Genomic DNA, 15,395 nt, shown 5'->3' on the forward strand with positions numbered 1-15,395 from the left:
GGAGATGGTATGCCAAGAAAGTGAGTGACAAACAATTCCAGCTGAGGTTTCCATCTGAGAAGAAAGTGGAGGAGCTATCACACTTCTTGGAAATGAGAATGAGAATTGTTCCAACGGCAATCATCAAAGTTAGCCAGTGGAACTCCTCTGCTGGTTCCAAAGGAGCTCTTGAAATGGCTTGGTTTAGAATCAAAGGTATACCCCTTGACAAAAGAGACGCTACTACTATTTGCTATGTAGCCTCCTTGGTGGGCTTGGCAATGGAGGTGGACAGTGAAAACCTCGGTAAATTTGAATATGTCAGATCAAAAATTGCTTGTAAGGCTGTGAATAAAGTGCCGCAGTGGTGGAAGGTGTGCTTGATTTTCATATTTATGACTTTCTCTTCCAAAGAGAAGTCCCCCAGGAAGGTGCTACTAATGTTGCTGGAAACAAATGGGTTAGGGTGGATAAGGACAAACCTGACCAGCCTTCCCCTAAGAAGCCTAAGCCCTCTGGTCACTGGGAAAAGCCAAAAAATAAGGAAGAGCCTACTCAGCAGGGAGGTAAGTCTGAGCCTCCTGTAAGGAAGCTTTTGGCAGATGCCCAGAAAACTTACAGCTACATGTGCCCATCTCCTACCCCTGCAGCTGACATTGGTAAAGGAAAAGCTATAGAGGTTTCTCCTAGTGAGGAAGAGGAAAGTGATGAAGGACTATTAATTGGGGACATCATTGCCCCAAGGGGTGAATCCTTGATGATTGATAAAACTAATGACCACATGGCAAATGAGGAAACTAGGAAGCTTTGGGCTATTCAAATGACAACTTCTGGAACTACTGTTATCAATGAATATGGTTCTAACTGGTCCAAATCTAAGTATGATTCTTTGGCTGCAGTGGAGGCCAAGAGAGCCATCACTACTGGGGAAATGGAGAAAAGAAAGAAAAAAAAACCCTGTCCTTGAGGACACCTCTGCTGAGACCAAAGAGATGTTGGAGCCCTCTGTGCTAAAAAATGAGAGTGCTGATGGGAAAGAAACAGTCTCTTTCAGCACTGAGGGAGGAACCGACGAGTCAACCATGGAAATCAGCCAAGATGAAGCGGAACAGCAGAAACAAACTAAAGCTGAGGCTGTTGCTAGGGTGGAGGAAGACTGCCTGCAGGTGGATCAGTCCTTGCCAGTGGGGGCTGAAAAGGATCATGACAAATGTAGCAATCAAGTCAGGCAGAGCGAGAGAATTCAAAATCAGACACACAATTGCAGGAATATTGCTGATAAAGCCTCTCTTTTGGCTAAGAGGAAAAATCTCGAAGGTACATCCTTTTCTGAGTTTAACTCCTTTGCTGTTTTCAATAATTTAGAATTGATGTCTAGAGCTAGAGCAATGGGTATAAATATTTCTGTCAATGACTTGCAAAAATTTGATGTTATTAAGGATTTGGAGGTGGCAAGGCAAAACCTGAAAGTCAGGAATGCTATGGAGGATCAAGAATCATCTGTTATTGAGCAAGTTGACCAAAATACTCTCCCCTTTGAGGAGCAGTTAACTCTATGTCTAGCATCTGAGGAATCTGACAAAGAGGGTTTCCAACTTGTCTCATCTAGGAAAAAGAAGAAGAATCATAAAAGTCTGAGTAAACAAAAGGTTAATAGGTGTACCAGAAAAGTAAAAAGCCAATCTCTTGATGGCGAAATTACTTCTGAAGGAGAGACCCCCATGATTTGCGCTGGGTGGAATCTTAGAAAAAGGCCAATTAACAAACCAAAGTATAAATAATGATAGAAATCTTTTGGAATTGTAGAGGGGTTTCCAAAAAACTGGAGACTTTCTTGAGGGACTTGATACAGGAACAGCACGCTGATTTCATTGGATTGCAAGAAACAATGAGGAACAAATTTGGGAACAAATTTTTTAGAAAAATTGATGCTAGGAAATCCTATGCTTGGCACTGGCTACCCTCTTCTGGTAGGTTAGGTGGCCTCTTATGTGGCATAAATTTGGATAGTTTCGATGTGGATGCTTTCTCTTCGGGAAAGGCTCACATCCTGGCCTCTGTGACTGATAAAAGGTCTAGTAAGAAATGGACTATTGCCAATGTGTATAGTCCTGCTCAAGAATAAGATAAAGAGCAATTCCTCCTCGAATTGTCTAACATTTGTCAAGCCAACAAACTTCCCATGATAATTGGTGAAGATTTTAATATTATTAGATTCAGCTCTGAAAAGAATAAAAAATTTCAAGAAAACAAAGTCTCTGATATGTTCAATGCCATTATAAACTCTTATGAACTCAGAGAGCTATTTATGTCTGGTGGCAAATACACTTGGAGTAATAATAGGGTGAGCCCCATATTGAAAAAATTGGATAGAATCCTGATGAATAAAGATTGGGAACAGATGTTTCCCCTTTCTACCCTTCAAAAGATCCCAAGATATACCTCTGATCATAACCCACTAGTGTTGAACACTGGAGATGACACTAAGAAACAAGCAAAACCTTTTTGTTTTGAGTTGACATGGCTCTCCCACGCTGACTTCAGGCCAAAAGTTGCGGAAATACAGGGTAAACCAGTGACTGCTAAATCTAGCTTGGAGGTTTGGGCGATTAAAGAAAAAAGGGTCAAAAAATTTCTGAAAGGGTGGAGAGACAATATTAGAGGCCAGACCAGAAGAAAGAAGAAAAATCTCAATGATGAATTACTTAGCCTTGAAAAGCTAGAGGAAGATGATACTCTTAATGAGAACCAACTCAGAAGAAAAAGTGAGATCCAATTAGAGCTGATGCACATGTTGGAAGAAGAAGAAATATATTGGAATAAAAGATCTAACTCGAGGTGGCTGATGAAGGGGGACAATAACACTAAATTTTTCCATAGAATAGCTAATGGCAAAAAAAGGAAGAATACTATCTTCTGCCTCCAGCAGGAAGATAGGATTATATAAGGTGATGAGGCCTTACTGCAGCATGCTACTGACTACTACAAACAGCTCTTTGGTCCTGGTGACAAACCTCTCTTCAAGCTTGATGCAAATTGCTGGGGTGATGATGAAAAAATCAATGTTGAGGAAAATATTTCATTGACCAAACCTTTCACAGTGGAGGAAGTTAAAGCTGCTGTCATCTATATGGAGAAAAATACAGCTCCTGGGCCTGACCACTTACCCATTGAGTTCTACCAACAATGCTGGGACATCATTGAGCTAGATCTCATGAATCTGTTCCATGCCTTTTATGAACATGATTTAGACATCTGCAGACTAAATTACGGGACTATTACTCTCCTTCCAAAACTAAAAGAGGCTAATAAAATTCAACAATATAGACCCATTTGCCTCCTAAATGTCAGTTATAAGATATTCACTAAGGTGCTGACCTTGAGGCTCGAAAAATGCATGCACAGGTTGATTGAAAAGTGCCAGAATGCATTTATCAAGGACAGAAATATAATGGAGGGGATTATGTGTCTTCATGAGATCCTGCATGACACTAGAATAAAAAAGAAGAAAGGCTTGGTGCTGAAACTTGACTTTGAAAAAGCATATGATAAGGCCAATTGGGAGCTCCTCTTCAGTTGTCTTGAACAAAGGGGGTTCAGTGAGAAGTGGTGCAAATGGATGAGAGTAGTTGTAACTCGTGGCACCCTCAGTGTTAAAGTTAATGGAAACTTGGGGCCTTATTTTCAGAGCAAAAAAGGTGTTAGACAAGGGGATCCTTTATCCCTCTTCCTTTTCAATATAGCTGCTGATACACTTGCTAAAATGATTGCTATGGCCAAAAAAATCACCTCATCAAGGGTTTGATTCCTAATTATATTGAGGATGGGGTAGCTATTTTGCAATATACGGATGACACTATAATTCTCTTGAAAGACAATGAAGAAATGGCAATTAACTTGAAGTTGCTCCTTTACAATTATGAAGCTATGTCTGGCCTCAAAATTAATTTTCAAAAGAGTGAAGTTCTCATGATAGGCCCAGAGGAGGAAAAAAAAAAACAATTTTACGCTGAAATGTTCAACTATGCCACTGGTGAGTGGCCTATTAAGTATCTGGGAGTCCCAGTTTCTAGCAGTAAACTCCTTGTGTCACACTGGCTTCCCTTGGATGAAAAATTAGTTAAAAGACTAGATGGCTGGCAGGGCAGCTCTCTGTCCCTTGCAGAACCACCCTGGTTAATTCTAGCCTAAGCAGTGTGCCCATTTACCATATGTCCATGTACCTCCTTCCTAAAACTATACATGAGAAAATGGATAAAACTAAGAAGAAATTCTTTTGGCAAGGAGGCAGGACCAAAAAAAGATATCATCTGATTAAGTGGGATAAAGTGTATAGTCCAAAAATAAAATGGGGTCTAGGTATACAGAACCTAAGAAAGCTTAATACCAGCTTGCTTTGCAAATGGTGGTGGAAACTGGAGTGTGATAATGGTATGTGGCAACAGATTGTGAAAAAAAAGTACATCACAGATAAATGCATCTCCCAAATAAAACCAAACCCTAAGTATTCCCCTGTGTGGAATGACTTACTAAGGGTGAAGCACCTGTACTTGGCCGGCAGAAAAATGAAAATCGGGAATAGTGAAAAAACTGATTTTTGGAGAGATGCATGGTGTGGTGAAGTTTCCTTCTTTCACAAGTTTAGGGGACTTTTCGAGATATGTAATGACCAAAATCTGTCTGTATCTGCTGCTGCAAGTAAACATTGGAATTTATCATATAGAAGATGGCTTAATGAAGGGCTTCAATGCCAACTGAGAAGGTTGAGGGATGTTCTGATGACATGTGCTCTGTCCTATGAGGAGGACATGCCTATTTGGCTTTGGGGAAGGGCTGTGAAGTTTTCTATGAGATCAATGTACAATCACTTATGCAGGACTCAGGTTGGCTTGCATAATGGCATAATTTGGAAAGCAAAGATCCCTCTGAAAATCAAAATATTCATATGGTTGGTGTATCAAAATGCCATACTTACCAAAGATAACCTTATTAGAAGGAAATGGAAAGGGAACCCAAATTGTATGTTCTGTTGTGAGCCTGAGGGCATCAATCATTTGTTCTTTGGGTGCTCTATAGCTAGGTATATCTGGAGTTTGATTGGTTCGGTCATTGGGGCTAACTGCCGCCCAGAAAAGTTTGAGCAGTACTTTATTTGGGTCAAGCATTTCCTCCCTGGTGGGGAATCCATTTATTTGACGAGCTTAGCGGCTGTTGTATGGGCCATCTGGAGAATGAGGAATAGAGTGGTGTTCGATAATAAACCTGTTCGATCTCCTACTGAGATCGTGTGTTGTATTTGTTCCTTTCTGCGCTATTGGGCAGGTCTACATGATGGTCGGCACAAAGTTGTGTTGGAGGTGGGAGCGCAGGCCCTGCAGGAAACGGCGCTTTTCTTTCACCCCAAGAAGCAGGACGACTCCACTATGGCGGCCAGAGGTCAGAGAACAGAGAATGTCACAAACGATGCTGTCATCGAGAGCAACTAATGGGCTGGCGTGGAGAGCAGGTGAAAGGATCGAATGGCCCAAGAGGGGGGTGAATTGAGTGCTAATTAAAACTTCTACCGCTTTCTAAAACAAATAACAACCTTAGCCTAGATAAAAGAGAATGCAACTACGTGATTTAAACTAGGACAAGGCAACTAAACAAGCAAGATAACTAAGATAGAGAACGGTAAAAAGAAAGACTTGCAAGAACCAAGATACTCAAAGTAAAATGCGGGAATGTAAATAGTTGGAGAAGAGAACACCAATTTTTTCCCGAGGTTTCGAGAAGTTGGCACTTCCCCCTAGTCCTCGTTGGAGCATCCACCAAGGGTGTAGCTTCCCCTTGAGTCACCAAGACTCAAGTGCTCCCTCTTGATTGCCCCTTCTCCATCTCCTGATTAGCGGGCATCAAACCAAGTACATCATCTCTTCCCGGGGCTCCCACAAGTCCTCCAAGAGCTCACCGAGAACACCTTCGATCAGCAAGACCGTCTAGGTGTTGCCAACCACCAAGAGTAACAAGCTTCAAGCTTCACTTGACAAAAGATAAAGCCTAGACAACAGCTAGATGCACACTTGTTACTCTCCAAGCACTAAAGATATCCTTAATCTTCAACTAAGAACTGGAAATTAAACACAAGTGCTCTCTCTTGCTTCTAAATGACACACCAAGTGTATGAGCTGCTGTAGGGTCGCAAGAGCAACTTATGAGTCCAAATGAGTGGGTATTTATAGGCTAAGGATCAAGAATTAGCCGTTGCCTAACAACCCAGAATTTTTCTTAACGTCGGAAGGTCCGGTGTGAATAACTCTCTCCACATCGGAATATCCGGTGCTAATACCCCTGACAGAATAGCCGTTAACTGTTCCATTAGCCGTTAAAGCTCCGGCGTTTCATCCAAACTAACGACGGATCATCCGACGCATTGAAACCGGCCAGATGATAGTTTGCAACCTCTCTGTATAAAATCATCCGGCGTTTACTCTTCACTACGCCGGACCATCCGGCGTGTAGAATCAAGCCAAGACTGCACTGCAAATATTGCTCCAGTGATCTCACCACTCGAACGCTGGACCATCCGGCGTGGACTTCAACAATTTTACAACTCAGAACTCTTAGGAAATTGCTCCGGTGCTGACAACAATTTTGGCGCCGGACCATCCTAACCAAGCTAAAGAATTCTGCCGACCTCGACCAAAATAAACTCCGGTGAGTACTCTTCATACAGAGGATCATCCGGTGAGTTGAATTTTCGGTGACACTGAACCAAAAGCTTGTATGACCAACCTATCTCTAGAAATTCACAAGTGTGCATTAACTATGTCTAGACTCATCTAGGTTAAGCTACAACTCTTAACCCCCTTTATAGTACGGTCAAAAGACTAAAAAGAAATAGAATCTATACTACTCTAAGTGTCCTTCATCTCCTTGTGACACTTAGAACTAGAAGATACTTAATCTTCATGCATCGATCCTTTGATCGTCCGTATAAGCGCTTAAAGGGCCAAGAGTATCAAAGCATCATTGTGAACTAAGTTTTTCTTTTTCTCTGATACTATTCAAAACGCATACGTTAGTCACAATGATACGGTTGTCATTAATCACCGAAACGCTTACCTCTTACCTAGGGGCCTAGATGCTACAGCAGGAGGGTCTCTGGAGGTTTCAGCTCCTTGGCGTGGAGGCTTTTGGCTCAGCTCCTGGGCGTGATGGCTTTCGTGTAGTTTGTAGCTGGTCCTTTATCTGGCGCCGTTGTTTGATCATGGTTGCTTTTATTTGCTTCTCGATGCGGCTGTGGTGGTTAGAAGGCAGCCCTAGGTGCTGTGTTAGTATTGTTGTTCGCTCTACCTTTGAGCTTAGCTCGTTTTGCTGTAATTATCTTGGACCGGGGGAACAGATAGGTTGTAATTTCGTTGCCTAAGCGTAATGAAATTCAGGGTTAACCCGTTCTGGAAAAAATTACACACTTCAGTAAAAGTAAACTTTGGCAAAGCTCAAGGTTGGAGCTATTAAAATACAGTTTCAGGGAAGATCATTCTTTAAGGCATTAAGCAATTAAAATATGACTTACTTGGATTTCAAGAGGATGACCATGTATTTCCATCCTCCTGTCTATCATGCATGATCCATCTGCAACCAATAAAGTCGGGAACATGTCGAACCCATCAGACAAACACAAACTCAGTATCAGCTTAATTCCTATTTGCACATCAGACAAACACAAGCTCGGTATATTTTATCCTGCATGAAAACTATGGGAAAAAATTAGATCTTTTTACTCCACTAATTTTCAGACCTCTCCTTATTTATTATTGGTTCACGTATCTGTCTATGTCCTTGCCAAATATCACGAGATGGATCCATTATGCATTTTTTTCTTTGTTGGTAAATTAAAGATGGTGGTTGGGATTGCTAGTTTCATACAGATTATAAAAGAGAAAGATTGTATCATGGACCACCATGCCTTCTTTGCTCAACTATCTCTAGTTTTCCAAAATTCACTCAATAAATAAAGGTGATTCATGACTTTCGAAAGAGCTAGGAAGTCCCTAAATGCAAATGTCAACGTAAGATTTATTAGTGCCAAGCATTTCTCAAGTCGACTTAACTAATCTTTGAATTCAAAATGACCTTTACTTTGCCTGATTCTTTTTGACAATTTCACCAAAACTCCTTTTGATCTAATTACTTGCATGGATCCAAACTCCAATGTCTGAAGAGACTGTCCAAATTGTGCACCAGCCTTACAACTACATAAGCGTAAGTTGCAGCAAGGCAAAATTTCTATAAGACAAGTAGAAAATAGAGCAATGGACCCTCACTGAACTCATACCTTTTCAATATGAGATGAGATAGTGTGGTAGTACATACTGGATAGGAATAAAGAGTATTATCCGGCAGGCTTACAAAGAGATAATCATTTTAAACACCAACCCCTCAACAAACCAACCCCCACCAACTGAGATCACTTTCACTCTCTAATTAGAACTTTAACCTCAATACCAACCTTCCCTTGTATGTCGGCATCCACAATCCCCATTTAACAAACACATAGCATTGTCCGAAAAGAAATGAATACAAACAGGGAAAAAAAATCAAGCAGTAAAAAGGGATAGTAGACACTAACTGTAACCTCAATAGGCACCCTCTTGTCGATGCGGTGCTGGTAGTATAGGTCGACGCAGTCAACGCCGAGCCACTTGAGGCTGCCCTCAACGCGGCCTGCATGTACGCCGGGTCATCACGGATCTCTCGTTTTCCATTAGCAAATGAGATGCCAAACTTTGTGGCCAGATCCACCTTGTCGCTCACCCTGCCTTGCAGCGCCTGCTCACGGGCATTACATCGAACGCCTTCAGTGCAAGCTGCAAAGCAAAAAAAAAAAACCCAGCAAAGGTCCAAATTTTGAGCCGACCTTACCGAGGAGGATCTTGTTGATGTGCGGCCGTACATGTCGGAGGTGTCGAGGAAGGTGATGCCGGCGGTGACGGCATGACGGATGAGCGCGATCATGTCCACCTCGGGCTTTGGCGGGGCCGTAGAAGGCTGACATGTCCATGAAGTCGAGGCCCTGCGCGGAAAGCTCCAGTCCCTGCGAGCGGCAGCCGAGGCAAGATGCTCACCGCTGTTCTTGGGAGTTGCTGGCCGGCGTTGTGGTGATATTTTTAGCTTATTTTTGGTGCCGGCCGTGCGTGTGGTGGTGCGGATGGGGGCATTTGGGGAAGAGCGGGGTCGCGGTGGCGAAGTCGCGACCGCCACAGCGGCGCAGGGCGGCAGCGCGGAGGTCGCGAGCCGGCGTGCGGGGCAATGGCACACGCCAAAATGCCACTCTACCAAAACTTCACTCCCATTTGCCACCCGGCCCGCATGTCAGTGAAATCGGATGAACAGTAAAACCGGGAGCTGAAAACAGTACCTACAGTTAAAATTCTTGTGTAATTCAAACTAAAAATGCCAAAAAATGTGCCAATTTTTTACCTGCTCTATAATTCATAAGCAACCCATTTTAACTGAATTGACCTAAAAATCTCATGTAGAATTCAAACTAAAATTCTCCAAAATATGTTAGTTTTGTAACTTCTAGCAATTTTTAAGGCCTTACAAAAATTCCAAAAAAATTGGTAAAAATCACTAATATTCCTCTAATGTGATTTACTAATTTATAAAATTATCTCTCACCCTAGGTTGTAAGGTGAAAAGGTGAGTTCCTTTGTAATGCCCATTTATTATAATGTGATGTACTAATTTATTAGTAATGCCTATTACAAAGGAGCTCACCTTTTCACTTATAACATAGGGTCTGAGATAATTTTAGAAATTAGTAAATCACATTAGAGGATTATTAGTGAATTTTACCAATTTTTTTTGGAATTTTGTAAGGCCTTAAAAATTGCTAGAAGTTACAAAAGTAGCACATTTTGGGGAATTTTAGTTTGAATTATACACAAGATTTTTAGATCAATTCAGTTAAAATTGGTTGCTTATTAATTGTAGAGCATCTACAAAAATTGACACATTTTTTGGCATTTTTTCGTTTGAATTACACAAGAATTTTAGCTGTAGGTACTGTTTTCAGCTCCCTGGCGTTTACTGTTCATCCGACTCACTGACATGCGGCCCCGGTGGCAAATGGGAGTGAAGTTTCAGTACAAATTAGTTTCAATGTGCTTCCGGCTAGTCGATTCCTTGCTAGTGCGGCACATAGCCATAGGGAGCAGCGTTCTATGATGGCAGCAGGGACCTGGCGTGTAGCAAGGGCATCGTGCAGGCCTATAGCCGATTTGGTGCATGCACAATTGGGCAAGGTGGGACGGCAGGGGGCCCGGTACTTGGCAGTCTACAGGACAGCGGCAAGGACGGGTGCGGCTGGGCGGCAGGGCTTCCGGCCATTGAATGGCGTGCAGGCTAGCAAGATGGGCGCGTGCAGGAGTAGGGCCGCATGTGGCCGGGGAGCACGGCAGCATGGCTGCATGAACGATGTGTTTTGGCGTGGTGCTGCACCTTCTCGTGCTTGTGCTTGCATGCATTCAGTGCATGTATGGCGGACAAGGTCTCTGGCCATACAGGGGCGGATCCAGGACCCGTGCTGGAGGGGCTGTAGCACGGGCTCGGCTCAGGAAGACAGAGGAAGATAGAGAAAAATTCAGAAAAAAAAATATCATTTTAGTCCACAAGCCTATTAAACCCAGAGAAAGAAAGAGAAAATTCAGAAAAATGTATCATTTTAACCCATAAACCATGAATTTGATCCAATAGTTAGAGGCTCAGCACCCCCTTAGTATTGGGCTGGATCCGCCCCTGCTGGCCAATCTCTGTTCAGCGCCATGGGCAGCGGAAGCAAGGCCTCCGGCCGATTCTCTTCCTCTGCCTGAGGACATCCACTTACTGGTGACGGCCGAACTACAATCGGCTCAGCATGGTTGGCGCATAAGCTCTATCCCTTCTTCATGGGCATCAATTACAAGTCACGCTCTAGCAAACATATCTATTTTCTAAAATAATATGTTTGTTTATTACACACATACTGTAGACTGTTCATGTCATGGCAAATTCATTCTGCATAGGACATATAGGCTAGGCCATAACTTGCCCGCATGATGTTGGTGTCGATGCAGTGTAAATCTATTTCGCTAGCTTGGTCTCCATCAGAGCTTCATGCTGATAACGTGTTGAGAAACCGCTACTACCGGGTGTAGTCCAGCGATCCCTCGAGAGAATAATTGTAAAGGAGACATAATGTAGGAGAAAAATTGATTATTTTTTATTCATCTGTGTTTATAATGATGACTTTTTGCTTCCTATATATAGTGCAAAAATCTCTAAAAGATAGAATCAAATCTTTCAAGAAATCGAGATAGATCCACATTCTATTGTGAAACTCCAAATTTTCTAACACAGTCGACACCAAACCGAGCCAAATGAAATAGGTGATGGCTCTTACTGTTTAGGATATAGTAATTCATCTAGTCTATAAAAATACAGTTAGGATTGGAGAACTAAAAAAAACAACTAACAACATAAAATTTTGTCTCATGTCATTTTTTCCTTCCAAATATGATATTTACAATCACAAAACTCGCCTAATTGATAATCAGTCCATACACAAATAAAAAAGACAAAATTAAATATAATTATGTTAGCTTTCACCTAAAACTATCAAATAACAATGTGTTGTTGTTACTACTACTGCCGCTAATCTCTACTGCTTAAAATGTTTCCAGTGAATTCATTCGTCCGCCCCATCCCTTCGTTCGTCCGTCCGCCCGCCCCATGCGTCCCATTTTCGTCCGTTTGCCCCAGGCGGACGACCGCATGAACCATCGCTATCCGATCGTGCCCCTTCGTCCGTCGCTTCATTCGCCCACATCACACGCCCGCGCAGGTTCCGCTTGCCCCTCCTCCCCCAAATCACGCTGCCTTCCCAATCTCTACACCCAACCGCATCGCCGGCCCTTCTCTGCTTCCACTCCCAGCCGCCGCCTGCCGATGCTTGCCTCTCACCTTCTGCCCGTTTCCCTTTCTCCCATTCGCACGCCGCCTCATGCCCTCCTCTTCATCACCCTCCTCCCAGATCTCGTCGCCCTCGCCATTGCCCTCCACCTCCTCCTCCTCCGCCACGCTGGACACCTCCATATAGTTTAGGTGCCGACCCTCATGCCGCAAGCTCCGCCTCGCTCCCTTCCTCGTCCTCGTGGGCGTCAGCGACGTCCTCTCTCCCCTGCCTTCCTGAGAGGAGGACTACCACGGGGTGGAGCCGCGAGGAGATCAGTCCGGAGAGGGTTGTCGCATTGATCGGCTTCTTCTCTTGTTGGTAAGGAACCAAGGATGGAAGGCCTACGTGCCGGTTCTGCGGAATCAAACTCAGAATCAGAATCCAATCCATCCAGCTCGCTGCTAATTTGATTCACGTGCTGCATTGCACGGTGGTGGAGGTTCTTATGCCAATTTGTTTTGCAGGATTTCTCGTCGGACGTCTAGGCTCGCTCCCTGGCGCGGAGGCCGCACCGGCTCGGTGGCGCCGATGGCGAGATGAAGGGCGGGGGCATCCCTGTCGCGGTGGCAATCATGCCCTCGGCGCTCTTCTTCTGGCGGTTTAAGGTAGCATAGCCTTCCAGCCGTTTCCCCTGTCGTGCTGTGGAATGGAATGAGTTACAGGTGCAACCCCCATTTATATGGTCACACATTTCGAGTGCTCATTGCTCACATTACCTCTAGATGTACTGCGACGCGCTATTACATGTTATAACATATCCGTGTTAGTATGGCAGTATACATTGAATTATCGTTTAGTCACAAGAGTAGGTCCGCTGTGTTCTGCCCTGTCTGAAAGGGATGCGCATGTTCCCCAAAAAGAGTGAATTGGTAGCATCTTTTGAGGCCCCAATTGGAACGAACGAATTTCGTTGGAGTTTGCTCTATTTTAATCACAAAGCACATTGTAGTGACACTAATTATTGAACGAGTGTTGAGAATTGAGGAAAAGTTACCAGTCTCCATACAAACTAATCTTTCCTGACACTTGACTACAACCGATGCCCTTCTCTCACTCCATTTGGAACTAAAGAGCTTCTATTGAATTTCTTGAGGAATTGCTGTATTATTCAGAAAGCACACCAAAGAGTAAGACATCTGTTTTTCCTTACTCATTGCTACTTCCAAGCATGCCATGTCTTTGACCAACTAAATGCATACTGTTGACTTTTCATGAAATGTATTGTGATAAATGGATGATACAATTGATCTTTAACATTTTTCTGGTTTGAGCTTCTATTTGTGTTCTCCTATCATGTTTATTGAATTGCTTTTAAATGGCACAAATATATCTGCATTTGATCATATATGATACACATCTACGCTTCAGTTTTTCTTTGCTCCTAAATTATTACGCGTATACTGCTCCCAGGGAGTTTTTTATATTTTGTACTAAAAGTATTTGTTTTCTTCATTTTTTTTAATTTTACTCCTCAAAATGCTGACCGACTTGTGCCTTTTCCAGGCTGTATTGTTTCTCCTATGGGGCTTATGTTGTTACAAGGTCAACCTTGAATCTCGAGACTTATTTCTTTATGAGGCTTTCTTATACTACAATTCTCTTCTTCTTGTGGTGAGTTTATTTTTTATATTGTATATGTATCATGGGTCATTACTGTGGAAAAGACGATAAGCTAAGGTCCTACTGAATATCTAATTATCTATGTAATTATGATTCTTGTCTTTATTTCAGGCCTTGATGATTTGGTTATGGGGAGTAAATTTATGGGTCTTTGCGCAATCATCAGTCAATTATGCAAAAGTGTTCGATCTTGCACAAACACATTTATCACACCAAGAGATATGGAGGGTATGCCTACTAGACTCTTTTCTTTGTATTTTCCTTTTTTAAACTTTAGATGGTTTTGGATTTGCTGAAATTCTCCTTCTTTTTTATAAATGCATTCATATTACTAACATGGTTAGGCATAGGCAATATGGAGTGATGATTTGATAGTATATTTGCTGCCTACTTTGCTCGAATGTATGGAATACAATGGGTGTTACGACTCTTTTTAAACTATCGTCGTTTGCACCTCAATCTAATGACACATTTACATGCTCTTGTTGTCTGCACATCTGATCTGCAGCGTACAAACAGCTGAAGAAGAGAGAGGAAGTACATGGATTGTTGTCATCCCATCCCAAACGATTGGATTGTTGTCGCCCCATCCAAAATGATCCTTAGAACATGCCAATGCCTTTTTGATTCATCTATCTTCTGTCATATTTCTTTGCCTTTTGCTTCATCGCTTGTTAGGTTGCTTCTCCATCTTGGTTATCTGCACATCTGATCTGTAGCGTACAAAGAACTGACGAAGAAAGAGGAAGTACATGATTGTTGTCGTCCCATCCCAAATGAGTGGCAACACTCAAACCCCTCGAAGCTGTGGTTAGGCCTACCGCTCAATCATGAGTGCGACGTCGTGGCTCTCTTTGAAGCTTCCACAAGGTTCGAAATTGGCAATGGGGGATCAACATTTTTCTGGACTAACACTTGGCTGGAGGGCTACTCTATTCGCTTGACGGCGTCGAATCTCTTCCGATGCGTCGCTCAATTGCGTCTCACGACCAGAATGGTAAAGGACGCCATGCTTAATCATACTTGGGTCTGAGACACTATGGGGCCGCTCTCCATTGCCACGATCATCTAGTACTTACAACTTTGGTCGTAGTTGGGATCCATTAACCTGACTGATGTGCCTGATTGAGTCATCTGGCGTTGGGGTTCTTCTGGTGAATACTTGGCCAAATCTACCTATCACGTCATGTTTCAAGGGTCAGTCCAGTTTGGTGGTGCTCGATTGCTATGAAAAGCTTGGGCACCAATGAAATTGAAGTTCTTTACTTGGCTCGGCCTCCACAGCCACCTCTGGACCATGGTGAGATGGAAGCGACATGACCTCCAACCGGACGACTCATGCACACTGCTCACAGCTCCCGGAGATGATTGATCACCTCCTACTGCATTGCACTTTGGCACACGAGGTTTGGTGGTGCATCCTCGACGTCCAAGTTCCAGTAGATGGATTCGTTCTTCTCGATTGGTGGCTTGACCTTCGAGGGCACGTGGCCGCGGATCTCCGTAAGGGCTTGGATTCCCTCTTATTGCTAACTTGTTGGCGCATTTGGTTGTCCTGCAATGACATCATCTTCAATTTTCACCGCATCTCTACAGACTCTTTAGTTACTTACATATGGGAGGATGTCGAACGATGGTGCGTCGCAGGGGTGAAGAACTTGTCTGTTCTTTTATAGAGGTTGCGTCAATGGGGCTCGATTTTGTGATCTTAGCAGTTCCTTGTCTTCATATTGTTCCCTCATTTTGTAATAGCGCGTATGTAAAGCCGTAGGGCTATAATATTGCTAACCCATTACCTATCCAAGGTCGTCGTGTA

The 15,395-nt window shown here is 43.1% G+C and overlaps 1 protein-coding gene, 1 long non-coding RNA gene and 1 pseudogene across 2 annotated transcripts in view; 2 read left to right on the plus strand and 1 right to left on the minus strand.

The window, feature by feature from the left end:
• LOC133909239 (uncharacterized) overlaps positions 1-15,395 on the plus strand; it is a 62,257-nt gene that overhangs the window by 46,098 nt on the left and 764 nt on the right. The window lies entirely within an intron of this gene.
• Positions 6,899-10,430, minus strand: LOC133908177 (IN2-2 protein-like; annotated as a pseudogene).
• On the plus strand, positions 11,777-13,501 carry LOC133910176 (uncharacterized). The gene is made up of 3 exons (XR_009908490.1): positions 11,777-12,277; positions 12,424-12,564; positions 13,463-13,501. It is a non-coding gene; the product is annotated as an uncharacterized LOC133910176 (long non-coding RNA).

Source organism: Phragmites australis, chromosome 2 (genome assembly GCF_958298935.1).
Source record: "Phragmites australis chromosome 2, lpPhrAust1.1, whole genome shotgun sequence".
In the NCBI taxonomy this organism is placed as follows: Eukaryota; Viridiplantae; Streptophyta; class Magnoliopsida; order Poales; family Poaceae; genus Phragmites; species Phragmites australis.